Raw genomic sequence first — 15116 nt, forward strand, 5'->3', positions numbered from 1 at the left:
TTTTTTTTTTAAAAAGTGGGGGGGACGCCTGGGTAGCTCAGTCGGAAGTGTCGGACTTCGGCTCAGGTCATGATCTCATAGTTCATGGGTTCAAGTCCCAGCATCAGGCTCTGTGCTGACAGCTCAGAGCCTGGAACCTGCTTCAGATTCTGTGTCTCCCTCTCTCTTTGCCCCTCCCCCGCTCGCTCACGCGCGCTCTCTCTCTCTCTCTCTCTCTCAAAAATAAATAAATATTTTTTAAAAAAATTTTTAAAGAATACTGAGACATACTCTACAATTGACAACATGGACTATCTGACTTGACTTGGCTTTACTAGTGTGAGAAGTTTGGTTATGGGCAGACTGCCAGCTGTCAAATTCAGATTACAAAGACTAATAGAAGCAGAAAAGAGGAATCATCTGATGCTTTCTGGTTAATGTACTATATACAAATTAATACAGCAAATGAAAGTGATTTTAGGAAGAAAAAAATGAGTCATTTACTGTCAAGTTTTCCATGGAAATTTGTTGCAAATAAACTTTAATTGGGTTCTTATTGTATTTAGTCAGCTATATTTGAAATATCTTTGAAGTGAAGAAGATCATTGACTCACATTTTTAGAAGAAATGATTGAAGAGTAACCTTTTAAAAAAACTCATGAATACAAATGGATTTTAATGGAAGTCTATTATCGCCTCAATGCTTGTATGCAATGGCATTAATATTAATGAGAGTTAGACATACGCATTTATGAGAGATGAATAGACTCTTATTGTGTTTACTACAGGACTGTTTGGCTTGTCCAGAAACTTGTAGTGTTAAACTTAACCACAGTTGCCAATAACAATGAATATAAAGAGAAGAGGAGACTTCTAATATTTACACCTTTTTTTTCTCTTCCTCTTTCTTAAGGATATTCCATTTCCTGTAGGAAATGGGAAATTTAAATATGTGCACTTATTGGCTTGTAAAATTTTGCTTCAAGTGACAAGCTCACATCCTGCATAAATAATTAATAAGATAGAAATGAATATGTAGTAGGCTGGTTTTATTCCTCTAAGGGTTAACTTCCATTTCTGTAAATTGGTTTGTACCCTATTTCAGCTCTTATGTGTCTCTGCATCTGGGCATTTTCTTTGGCTCTTTCTTGGTGTACTGAGATCATCAGAGATTCGCTAGTAATTGACCTGTTTAGATTGCATATGAGTGGCATCTGTTAAAAGATAATGCAGCCCTGTAGTTCACTATTAAGTGCTGGCCACATTATTAACTTGTGGCCAAACCAGTATAAAGACTCCTGAGACATCATTTTCCTTCAGACAACTTCATTTTATTCTTACTGTGATCTCCATCACAAATGAAGCACTTTGGTTGAGAACAAAGATCTGTGTATCATACAGCTTGTTTACCCCATGTATGCGGTAGTTATTTAGTCCTTATGGTCTCATTTTCATTCACCCTCTCCATTTCTCCACAGGCTCCCCACCCCAAGAATAACAACCACTAAAAATCAACACAGCTCTTCCCAGGAGAGAAAAGATCAATATAATGTGGAAGTCAGATGAGTTAACCTCTACTACTTACTTAAATGATGAAGACCACCACCACTAACATATCATTTCTGTGCTTCAGAAGATGGATGGATCTTGAATTTTTTTTCAAATGCCCAGGCATGCCTTATTTAGTAGAAAGCACAGGTCAGAGCAATACCTGCCTTCCATTTGTGACACTAACAAATGTCAATTTGAGCCAAACTTTGTATGGGAAAACCAGAGGTTAGCAAGTAAACAAAGATACTCTCCTGGATATAACAGAAGAGCAAAATTTCTGATCTACACACTTAAGGATGGGAAATGAAATATAATGCTATGAGGCTGGCAATAATCTAGAGGCTACTTAATTATACACGAAAAGGGGGAAGCACTCTTTTAATATAGATAAATGGAATTCAGTTCAAGTTTTAAAACAGCAATAATAACATCATTTCAAGTGAAATTGATATTTTAGAATACTTTAATAGAATAATTAAAATATTTGAAAGTATAAGACTTAAAATTATTGATAATTATTAGTTAATAATGACAATTCTCTGTGGATTATATGGAAGATAAGAAGCATCCTTGCCTACGTTCCAGCAGGTAAAGGGACTTTTTCTCTCGAAGTACATGGCAATAATCAGACCACTTCACAGAGGATCCAAAGGACCTTGGAAATGATCCAGCAGATAAAGAGAGTCAGGAAAGAGGAATTAATCATCTCTGGGGTTCCTACTTGCTGGGGGATTAAAGTTCAGATTACAATGTCCACAATCATGTGTTTGCACCTTGCAATATACTACTATGGTTCTGGTTAAGGGTGGAGATCCATCTTTTTAAAGCAGTCCCCAGGAAGTATCTGGGAGATCTGGAGCTTGACCAGGATTGCCATGTTGTAAGAGACTCAGCCAAACTGACAAGTTCAGGAGAGAGAGGGCTAACAGGAGCACTGAGAATAATCAGGAAACTGAGGCAGAGACTCAGATTCACACAATAAATCCACATGGTAGACTTACTAGTTAAAACAGAACAAAACAAAAAACAAAGTAGTTTGGTAAATAAACAAATTCAAACCAAAAATCAGCTCCAGAAATCAGCTGCTGGAGGGATTAGCACTCTTAGCATGAATTATATAACCAGGTGTAGAGAGCATTACCTTAGGCTCTGAGTGAACTGCAGGTCAGGGACAAGACAGTCATTCAGCAAACTACTTCCCTTTCTTCTTGAGCATTTAGCTCAACTGTGTGTGCTGCAATCCCTACAGTTAGACAACACGAGGTGACTGCACTCTGGGCCATGACATGGACTGTAAGTGGAAGTATACTGTATCCAGCCTTCCAGTCCAGACCCATAAAATCCTCCTGCGTTACCCTGCAGCCTCTCTCTTCTTCAACTGCTGGCTGAGTAGAGAGCACACAGAGGTCCCAGAAAAGGATAAAGCCACAAGATGAAAGAAGCCTGGAACCCAGAGCTCACACGACTGCTCCTGTCCCTGGTGCCAAGTGAACTTTGCATGAGTAAAAGTAAACATCTGTGATGCTTTTACACCACTCTTATATCAGCCTAAACTATTTTTTAAGAAGTACCACAAACATTTTCAGCAACTGCCATTGGACAGGGCTAAAAATAACATGTGGGTATTCTGTAGGTTTTTTTATTTTTTTAAATTCAAACTTAGGGTATGAAACTATAATATTTAAGTAGATTCAAATGAACAAAAATAATAGATGTCAGAGTGGAAATGAATAAAATAGAATACAAATACACAAGACAGAAAATTAAAGAAGCCAAAAGCTATTCTTTGAGAAAATGAGTAAAATTGATAAAACTAAACAGACTGGGCAAAATATTTACAAGTCATCTATGAAATTAAAAAATTTGTATTTAGAACACCTAAAAGATTCCCATTAACAATATTGTCAATAACAATAACAAAACAAAGAGCAATTTTTTAAATGGGAAATACTTTTGTAAATTTTTATTTTAATTTGCTAGTTAATATACAGTATTATATTAGCTTCAGGTGTACAATATAGTTATTCAACAATTCCCTGTATCATCAAGTGCTCATCATGACAAGTGATCTCCTTAATGCCATCACTTACTTAACCCACCCCCCAACCCACCTCCCTTCTGGTAACCATCAGTGTGTTCTCTATACTTAAGTATCCGTTTCTTGATTTGTCTCTCTCTCCTTTTTTCCCCTTTGCTCATTAGTTTTTTTTTTCCTTAAATTCTACCTATGAATGAAATCATATGGTATTTGTCTTTCTATGACTGACTTATTTCACTTTGCATTATACTCTCCAGCTCCAACCATTTCATTGTAAATGGCAAGATTTCACTCATTTTTATCTTTTTTAAAAATGTTTAGGGGCGCCTGGGTGGCGCAGTCGGTTGAGCGTCCGACTTCAGCCAGGTCACGATCTCGCGGTACGGGAGTTCGAGCCCCGCGTCGGGCTCTGGGCTGATGATGGCTCAGAGCCTGGAGCCTGTTTCCGATTCTGTGTCTCCCTCTCTCTCTGCCCCTCCCCCGTTCATGCTCTGTCTCTCTCTGTCCCAAAAATAAATAAACGTTGAAAAAAAAAAAATGTTTATTTATTTTTGAGAGAGATAGAGGCTGAGCATGAACTGGGGAAGAGCAGAGAGATGGCGACACAGAATCCGAAGCAGGCTCCAGGCTCCAAGCTGTCAGCACAGATCCCGATGCAGGGCTTGAACCCACAAACCATGAGATCATGACCTGAGTTGAAGTCAGATGCTTAACCAACTGAGCCACCCAGGCACCCCAAGATTTCATTCATTTTTATGCATGAGTAGTATTCCATTGTATGTATATATACATACATACCACATCTTTATTTTTCATCAATCGATAGACACTTGGGCTGCTTCCACACCTTGACTATTGTAAATAATGCTGCTATAAACATAGTAGTACATGTATCTCTTTGAATAACGCTTTTGTATTCTGTGAGTAAATACCCAGTAGTGTGATTGGTGGATCTTAGGGTAGTTTTATTTTTAACTTTTTGAGGAATCTCCATACTGTTTTTCACAGTGGCTATAACAGTTTGCATTCCCACCAATAGTGCAAGAGGGTTCCTTTTTCTCCACATCCTTGCCAACACCTATTGTTTTTTGTGGTGTTCATTTTAGCCATTCTGACAGGTGTGAGGTGATATCTCATTGTAGTTTTGATTTGCATTTCCCTCATGGTAAGTGATGATGATCACCTTTTCATGTGTCTGCTGGCCATCTGTATGCCTTCTTTGGAGAAATGTCTGTTCATGTCTTCTGCCGATTTCTTAATTGGATCATTTGATTTTTGGGTATCTTTATATATATTAGATACTAAACCTTTACCAGAGATGTCATTTACAAATATCTTCTCATATTTCCTAGGTTGCCTATTAGTTTTGTTGATCATTTCCTTCATTATGCCTAAACTTTTAATTTTGATGTCACCCAAATAGTTTATTTTTGCTGTTGTTTCCCTTGACTCAGGAGACATATCTAGAAAAAATTGCTACAGCAAATGTCAAAGAGGTTACTACCTGTCTTCTCTTCTAGGATTCTTATGGTATTAACCCCACATTTAGGTCTTTAATCAAAAATAGGAAATAATTTTTAACAGATACTTCATCAAAGAAGATATATGAATGGCAAATAAACCATGAAAAGATGTTAACATTGTTAGTTATTAAAGAATTACAAAATAAAACCACAATGAATTGCAACTACACAATAATTTTTAAAGTTGGTATGATTATAAATATGAATACGTATAAACATTAATACCAGTTCAAGAATTTAAGAGGCTGACCATACCACCCATTGGCAAAAATGTGGAGGTGGTTTTTTTTGCTATGTATATATATATATATATAATACATAATACATACATATTATACATATATAATACATGTATGTATAATAATACATACATATTATGCATATATAATACATGTATGTATAATAATACATATATAATCTATACTCAGCCATATACATATCCATTCAACAATTGATAGACATTTGGTCTCTTTCTATAATTTGGCTATTGTTGATAATGCTGCTATAAATATCAGGGTGCATGTGCCCCTTCAAATTTGTATTTTTGTATCATTTGGGTAAATGTCTACTAGTGCAATTGCTGGGTCATAGAGTAGTTCTTTTTTAACATTTTGAGGGACCTCAAAAATGTTTTGACCTTTTGAGGGACCTTTTGAGGGACCTCAAAAAATTTTCCAGAGTGGCTGCACCAGTTTGTTTTTCCACCAACAGTGTAGGAGGGTTCCCCTTTCTCACCAACACCTACTGTTTCCTGTGTTGTTAATTTTGTCATTCTGACAGGTATGAGGTGATATCTCATCATGGTTTTGATTTGTATTTCCCTGATGATGAGTGATGTTGAGCATCTTTTCATGTGCCTAATAGGGTGCCTATTAGGGTCTGTATGTCTTCTTTGGAAAAATGTCCATTCATGTCTTCTGCTCATTTCTTCACTGGATTATTTATGTTTTTGGTGTTGAATTTGATAAGTTCTTTATAGATTTTGGATACTAACCCTTTATCAGATATGTTGTTTGAAAATATCTTCTCCCATTCTGTAGGTTGTCTTTTAGTTTTGCTGATTGCTTCCTTTGTTATGCAGAAGAAGCTTTTTATCTTCATACAGTCCTAACAGCTAATTTTTGTTTTTGTTTCCCATGCCTCCAGAGACATGTTTAGTAAGAAGTTCCTGTGGCTGAGATCAGAAAGGTTGCTGCTTGTGTTTTTCTCTAGAATTTTGATGGCTTCCTGTCTCAGATTTAGTTCTTTCATACATTTTGAATTTATGTTTGTGTATGGTTTAAGAAAGTGGGCCAGTTTCATTCTTCTGCATGTTGCTGTCCAGTTTTCCCAACATCATTTGTTGAAGAGAATGTCTTTTTTTTCCATTGGATATTCTTTCCTGCCTTGTCAAAGACTAGTTGACCATACAGTTGTGGGCCCATTTCTGGGTTTTCTATTCTGTTCCACTGATCTATGTGTCTGTTTTTGTGCCAATACCATACTGTCTTGATCACTACTGCTTTGTAATACAGCTTGAAATCCAGTAGTGATGCCTCCTGCTTTGCTTTGCTTTTTCTTTTTTTTATCTGAAATTTACTGTCAAATTGGTTTCCATACAACACCCAGTGCTCATCCCAACAGGTGCCCTCCTCAATACCCATGACCTACCCTCCCTTCCCTCCAACCCCCCTCAACCCTCAGTTTATTCTCAGTTTTTAAGAGTCTCTTATTTTGCTTTTCTTTTTCAATATTACTTTGGCTATTCAGGGTCTTTCTGGTTCCATACAAATTTTAGGATTGTTTGTTCTACTTCTGCGAAAAATACTGGTGGTATTTTGACAGGGATTGCATTAAATTTGCAGATTGCTTTCAGTAGTATAGATATTTTAACAATATTTGTTCTTCTAATCCATGAGCATGGAATGTTTCCCATTTCTTTGTGTTATCTCCAATTTTTTTTTCATATGTTGTCTATAGTTTTCAGAGTATAGATCTTTTACCTTTTTGGTTAAGTTTATTCCTGGGGTCTTACTGTTTTGGTGCAATTGTAAATGGGATCAACTCCTTGATTTCTCCCTCTTCTGCTTTATCATGGGTGTATAGAAATACAACAAATTTCTTTACATTGATTTTATATCCTGTGACTTTGCTGAATTTGTGTATCAGTTCTAGTAATGTTTTGGTGGAGTTTTTTGGGTTTCCTGTATAATGTATCATGTCATCTGCAAACAGTGAAAGTTTGACTTTTTCCTTGCCAATTTGGATGCCTTTTGCTTCTTTTTGTTATCTGATTGCTGTGGCTATGACTTTCAGTACTATGTTAAATAACAATGGTGAGAGTGGACATCATTGTCTTCTTCCTGACCTCAGAGTAAAAGCTCTCACTTTTCCCCCACTGAAGATGATATTAGCTGTGGGTCTTTTGTATGCAGGGAGTTTCTTTTTGTTTTTTGTTTTTTGTTTGTTTGTTTGTTTTGTTGTTTTGTTTTTGTTTTTTGTTTCCATAAATATTTTTCACATTTTTTTTAATTTACATCCTAGTTAGCATATAGTCCTATAAAGATTTCAAAAGTAGATTCCAGTGATTCATCCCCTATGTATAACACCCACTGCTCATCCCAACAAGTGTCCTCCCCAATACCCCTTACCCATTTATCCCATACGCCCCTCCCACAATCCCTCCAGCAACCCTCAGTTTGTTCTCTGTATTTAAGAGTCTCTTATGTTTTATCCCCCACATCCTTGTTTTTATATTATTTTTGCTTCCCTTCCCTTATGTGCATCTGTTTTGTATCTTAAATTCCACATATGAGTGAAGTCATATGATATTTGTCTTTCTCGGACTGGCTAATTTTGCTTAGCATAATACCCTCTAGTTCCATCCACATAGTTGCAAATGGCAAGATTTCATTCGTTTTGATTGCTGAGTAATACAGGTAGTTTCTTAAAGTTAATCATGCCCATACACTATGATCCATGCTACAACATGGATGAACAGAAAAATAATTATACTAGGTGAAAGAAGAGAGACATAATATAGTGCATAACACTTTACATAAAGTCTAACAAATGTTAAAGAAATCTATAGTGAGAAAAAGCACATTAGTGGTTGCCTGGGGACAGAAGAAAACGTACAAGATGCAAAGGTGTACAAAGGAACTTTTGTGAGTGATGAATATGCTCATGATCTTAACAACAGTGATGATTTCATTAGTGTATACATATGTCAAAACTTATCAATTTTATACTTTAAATGTTTGATTTATTTGCATTAATTATGCTTTAACAAAACTGTTAAAAAGGGATCAACAGGGGTGCCTGGGTGGCGCAGTCATTTGAGTGTCCGACTTCAGTTCAAGTCATGATCTCACAGCTTGTGAGTTCGAGCCCCACGTCAGGCTCTGTGCTGACAGCTCAGAGCCTGGAGCCTGCTTCGGAATCTGTGCCTCCCTCTCTCTCTGCCCCTAACCCACTTGCATTCTGTCTCTGTCTCTCTCAAAAATAAACATTAAAAAAAGTTTTTTTAAAAAGGGATCAACAAAAATAAGTATTCATATTTTTTAGTTGTCTGCATAATAAATGTTTAAAATAGATTAAATTATATAGTTCATGGGAAATTTTTAGAATGTCTATATGTCTAAAGCCCTTTACTCATAATCAGTTCACTCTGCACAGGGACAGGGAAACAGGTGACGCTGTACATGGAAGCCATTGGAAAAGCTTCAAATGATGATGATGATGTTAGCCAACAGTTTTTGAACATTTGGTCAAGCATTTTTGTAAGCATGTTAAAGCTATTGACTCAGTTCATTTTCATAGCAAAACTTTGGAACGCGTAGTAAAAAAGTTAACCCATATTTATTGATGAGAAAACTGAGGCACAAAAAAAGCTTCTGTATCTTATTCAAGGTCAAATATCTATTAAGTAGCCAAACGGTTATATAAGGTACCCAAAACAAACCACCATAGGATAGACTAAGTCAAAATTAAACCTAGGCCTCTGGATTTCCAAATCAAGTCTTCAGTATCTAGCAGACACACAGATCTATTAACTATCGACTATTAAATGTGTACTATATGTCAGACATTATGATAAGCTTTTCACACGAAAAGCTCGATAAGCAAATCACATGAGAAAATTACTCAAGCATTTTCTCATGTGATTTTCAGAATAATTCATGCTACAGATGAGGGCAGTCAGGCTTAGAATGGATGAGTAGCCTGGCCACAGACACATGACCACTAAGTGCCAAAGTTTAAATTTGAATCCAGGTCTGTTACAAACATCTTTGCTTTTTACTACTCTCTCTGATGTCTCTTTGCCATGGCAATTGTATCGTGGTAACAAATTTAACTCCTACCACAACACTCGTGTTCTTAGAAAAGACTAATTCACTCATTTTGTCAGATTTGATCTTCCACGTGAGACCCACCAACATCACGTCACTAACCTCTGTTTAACAGAGAAAAGTTAACCGGAAGTCCAATCCGGTTTAAAGCTTAGCATGATCCAATAACTCTGACAGTCCTTTCAGGTACTATTCCACATCTAATGGATAAAAATGGTCATCAGTCAGACAGTCTCTCTTCTCTCTTCCATTCCCCAATTTTCTCTCTACTGCCATGTCTAGATTTATGAAAGGAAAGGTGTGTAAGATAAATTGGCATGGATTATGGGAGCACAGTCCTCTTATTCAGGCAGTGCCCCTGTACTTTCGCCAGCCTCTTTCGGTGACTGGCATTCTGTTCTCTCTTTAGACTTGGAAAAATTCCAGGGGAATGCCCTAGCTGACCTTAGCTGCTTCCATAAACCCCACTGAGGTCTGACTTCAACTTCAGTTTGCTCCTGGTCACATATTATTAGGTTGTCTGTTCCACAGTCCTCATTACAAAGTCACCTTGCCCCACTATGGCTGCCACTGATGCCTCTGTCAAGATCCTCAACTAGAAATACCAGTCCATTCCACACAGAGTCCAAGAGGGTACAGGAAAGATAAAGTCCCAGCACGTCTGCCTGCCTGGCCAGACTCTGCCAGCAAGTCCGCTTTGATTTGGCCACGCTTTGTTGCTATGAAGTGCCATTCAAGACAACCACCTCACACATTCCCAAATGGAAAGTGAAGGCGAAGGCACCCACCCTCTAAGTTGCCCTCATTTACTTGCACAACTCCCTTTTCTGACTTTAGAAATCAGGATGTGGTTGCTCCTCTTGTTTTCCTACCTAGCTTTTTCTTCTGAAGGAAAAAGTAAGTTTCCCTCTCCTTTTTTATGGGACCTCCCCTTTACAAAACGTTATGGTCTCACAGACAGCATGCTAAAAAAAGGAGTTAGAGAAATTCAGATGTCCTTTGGTCAAGGTACTATTGTAGCCTACACTGCTACTATTCTGATGCAAAATTATATTTTGTTTAAGAGTAGTAACTAATTGTTACCTAATGCTTTTTCTTTATAATCCTTCTGTAACAAATTTTAACCTACTCCTAAGCAGAAGCATGCTTTCAAAAAGGCAAAATTGTATCAATAATTTTAAAATATTCATGGATATAAATTGTACAGAATAGTACAAATGATATGTTAATGAAGAATCATTTGACAACATTGTAAATATGTATTATTTGATTATAAATTGATATTATTTTATTAAAATATGTTAAATGGTTATCTGATTATTAATGGAGTTTGAGAATGAGAAAATAATTTTTGATGTTAGTTTTCGATTCTTGTCAATGTTGCTGAAAAAAGTCCTAGTTTTGTCATCAGACTGTTTTTGAAAAATCAGAAAATAGCATTTTTTAAATGATTTGAGTGTAAATTAAATTTTCTTATAATTGCTTCCATTCTATCTTCAACACAGAATATTTACATTATTGTGAATTCCTCATTCTTACACTGTGCCATGATGTGATTTGACCTTCATTAGCACAAATATAATTGTAAACACAAATGCCAACCTGGGCACTGAAACCGCACGGTACTTCTAATTTATCTCCACATTATGCCTCTTTAGTTCCTTTATGTTACCTTTTTTTCCCAAAACAATATGCTTTTTTATTTGCTTTATTTTTTTATTTATATTATTTTTTATTTATTTTTATTTTTTTAATTTTATTTAATTCCAAGTCAGTAAATATATAGTGTAATAATGATTTCAGGAGTAGAATTTAGTGATTCATTACTTACATATAACACTCAGTGTTCATCCCAACAAGTGCCCTCCTTAATGCCCATCACCATTTAGTGCATCTCCCCACCTACCACCCCTCCAGCAACCATCAGTTTGTTCTCAATAGTTACAGAGTCTCATGGCTTGCCTCCCTCTCTGTTTTTTTTTTTACATTTATTTATTTTTGAGAGACAGAGAATAAGTGGGGGAGGGGCAGAGAGAGAATGAGACACAGAAACCAAAGCAGGCTCCAGGCTCTGAGCTGTCAGCACAGAGCCCAACGTGGGGCTCAAACCCATGAATTATGAGATCATGACCTGAGCTGAAGTCAGATGCTTAACCAACTGAACCACCCAGGTGCCCCTCCCTCTCTGTTTTTATCTTATTTTTCCTTCCTTTCCTTTATGTTCATCTGTTATGTTTCTTAAATTCCCCTATGCTCATCTGTTTTGTTTCATGTGATATTTGTCTTTTTCTGACTAACTTATTTTGCTTAACAATAACACATTCTAGTTCCATCCACATTTTTGCAAATGTCAAGATCTCATTCTTTCTGATCCTCGAGTAATACTCTATTGTATACATATACATCTTATTTATCCATTCATCAGTCAATGAACATTTGGGCTCTTTCCATAATTTGCCTATTGTTAACAGTATTGCTATAAACATTGTGGTGCATGTGCCCCTTCAAAACAACACTCCTGTGTCCTTTGGATATATGGATAAATACCTAGTAGTGCAATTGCTGGGTTGTAGATGCAATTAATTTTTTGAGGAACCTCCAAATTGTTCTCCAGAGTGGCTGCATCATTTTGCATTCCCACCAGCAGCAAAAGTGTTCCCCTTTCTCCGCATCCTTGCCAACATTTGTTGTTTCCTGAGTTGTTAATTTTAGTATGTTAGTTATCTTTTAAATAAAAATTCCAGGGGCGCCTGGGTGGCGCAGTCGGTTAAGCGTCCGACTTCAGCCAGGTCACGATCTCGCGGTCCGTGAGTTCGAGCCCCGCGTCGGGCTCTGGGCTGATGGCTCAGAGCCTGGAGCCTGTTTCCGATTCTGTGTCTCCCTCTCTCTCTGCCCCTCCCCCATTCATGCTCTGTCTCTCTCTGTCCCAAAAATAAATAAACGTTGAAAAAAAAATAAAAATTCCAAATGTAAAATTCCTCACCAGGAATTCACAGGTCCAAAAAACAGTAAGATATCTCATTTAAACTTTAACATAAAACAACCACCTTGTAATAAGCATCTATACTTTTCAGGCATTTTAATATACAAATTTCATTTAATCTCCACATGAGCTTGATTTTATTATCTTCATTTTACAGAGATTCAGCAAGTTCAAATGACTTACATAGTAAGCTGCAAAGTGATGAATAAACACAATCTTTCCGGTGCCAAATACCATGTTTTTATCACATCACAATACATTCTGTTTCATATTAAATAATATGCATACATGATATTACCATAAGAATACAAAATAACAGCTATTTTTAGTATGTCTACAATGTAGTATATATTTATATGTGGGCCCAATGATAAAAAGATTCTCTACAAAGACCCATTAATTAAAGTTGTGATGCTAGAATTAGTAATCAATCTAGACCTGGAGAGAGGTAACACTCTCCAATCAATAAATTAATAAAATATCAATCAGCATCGTAAGTATATATTTTTACAGTCAGCCTCTTAAATTTGAACCAAAGGTATTCTGCATAGAATACATTTTAAAAGTCCTTAACCTTGCTTTCAGGAAACAAAACACCTTATAAAAATCTAAGGAACATCTCCAGTATACATCTACTACCTTCTTTGACCGTGTCTATCACAGGTCAATGCCAACTTCCAGCTTTCACAGTTTGGCAAAAACACTGAAATAGGATTGAGATAAATTTAATACGCTTTTTCTTAAACAGAGAAAAATACCTTAAACTCTGTCTGCTAATCATGTTTTAAAAGCATATTATTTGTGCACAACAAGTTACTTTTAAAATTCTATTCTGAGGATTTCTAGATAAACTGATGAAGTTCAAGCCCAGGCCACAAGGAAAGGAAGGAAAAATAATTAGCAAATTTGTAAATATAATATACTCCCATGATGAAAAAAACAGTACTGTTGAAGTAAGATCTTACTTCTCAATTGCAGTAGCAATATGCAAAATTGGGCTATGTCTATATCCCAGCTATGAAATACAAGAAGAAAACTACAATAAATATAAGATATATAATTGTTTACACATAGATATGATTGCCCTTCATTAAGGAAGAATATCTTAGTTAAAATAAATAATTTACTTTGGCAAACAAACAAATGCAACTGAAACCCTAATTACTTTGCTCCTCCCTCTACTTGTTATCTCTACCCATGCATGTACCTATCTCTGGATTCTCATTTTTAAGTAGGAAATGAAGAAACCATCCTGTCAAAAAAGAGAGAAGTGTATATACCTCTCTAGTGGTTTTTCTAGGCAATTCAGTTGAGCTGAACAGGAATTCTCATTAGTTCAATATAGATAAATAAGAATCCCTGGTTGAGGGATGACATTATTCTTCCTTTCTTTCAAAACTCTGTCTAAATCTGACCTCCAAGGAACCCTTCTTCGTACCGTCTGCTTATCCCTTATCCATAAAAATGCATATAGATCTTTTAATCCATATGCATTTATACTCTTGCACAGTTTCGATGTACATTATTTATGTGGTTCTATTATTGCTATCATTGCCAATGGCTAAATATGTGTGTGTCGTGTGCATATACATACATATATAAGTAGAATATATATCTATAAATATATAAATATAGCCTCCAACTATAAAACCTTGCATTATTTTTATATCCGTGTACTACTGAGCATAGAGCTATGACAGGGAAGGCACACTTAGATGTTAAATGTCACACTGTATGGACATACTGCTGGCCACTGTCAAAATGACCGAGAGCAGGTGATTTCATTTCCAGTTATCATCTGTATTTCTGCAGAAACTTCTTTAAAATACATACAAACTTCTGAATCCCACAGGGCCCCACTCTGCGTAGCACCAATTTAATGATGCTGTAACTAGCATCATTGATAAGCTTTATCAGGAAAACACTTGATCACTTGGCAAGATGTAAATGGATGTCCTGGCAGCAAATCTTATGAAGGTTTCTGAAAAAGACTGTTCTGTTTCAAATTATCTTCAAGAAAAAGACAGTAATTAGAATTCATGATGTCAGGAAGGTAACTGCCAAGAGAAGTAAAGCTGCTTTTGGAAACATACAAAGCCAGAGGCTTCCGATTCATGTTTAAATCACACAGAAAAAAAATGAATTAAATCTTATTAAAATTGAACTAAACTCTTAAAGTGACTCAATTTAATAATTCAACTCAATATAAAATCACTGATTGTCCATGGAAGAGTAAGTGTCTACTACTTGTTCAGGATTTTTTAAAATCTTTATTGAGATATAATTCACATATCATATAATTCACTCATTCAAACTGTGTAACTCGATGAACTTTAGTATATTCACAGATATGTGCAAACACCACTGTGGTCAATTTTAGAATATTTTCATTACCAAAAAAAAAAAAACAAATCTGTACACTTTACCTGCCATTCCCAATTCCCCCTTAATCCCCAGCCCTAAGAAACCACTAATTTACTTTCTTTCTACGTGGATTTACCCACTCTGGAGTTTCACATGAATGGAATCATAATTTATGGACTTCGTGACTATTTTTTTCACTTAGTATAATGTGTTTGATTAGTACTACATTCCTTTTTTGTGGTTAAATAATATTCCATTGTTTGGATATACATTTCATTTATTTATCTATAGATGGACATTTGGATTATTTCCATCTTTTTGGCTATTATGAATAATGTTGCTATAAC

Source organism: Prionailurus bengalensis, chromosome E4 (assembly GCF_016509475.1).
Source record: "Prionailurus bengalensis isolate Pbe53 chromosome E4, Fcat_Pben_1.1_paternal_pri, whole genome shotgun sequence".
Lineage (NCBI taxonomy): Eukaryota > Metazoa > Chordata > Mammalia > Carnivora > Felidae > Prionailurus > Prionailurus bengalensis.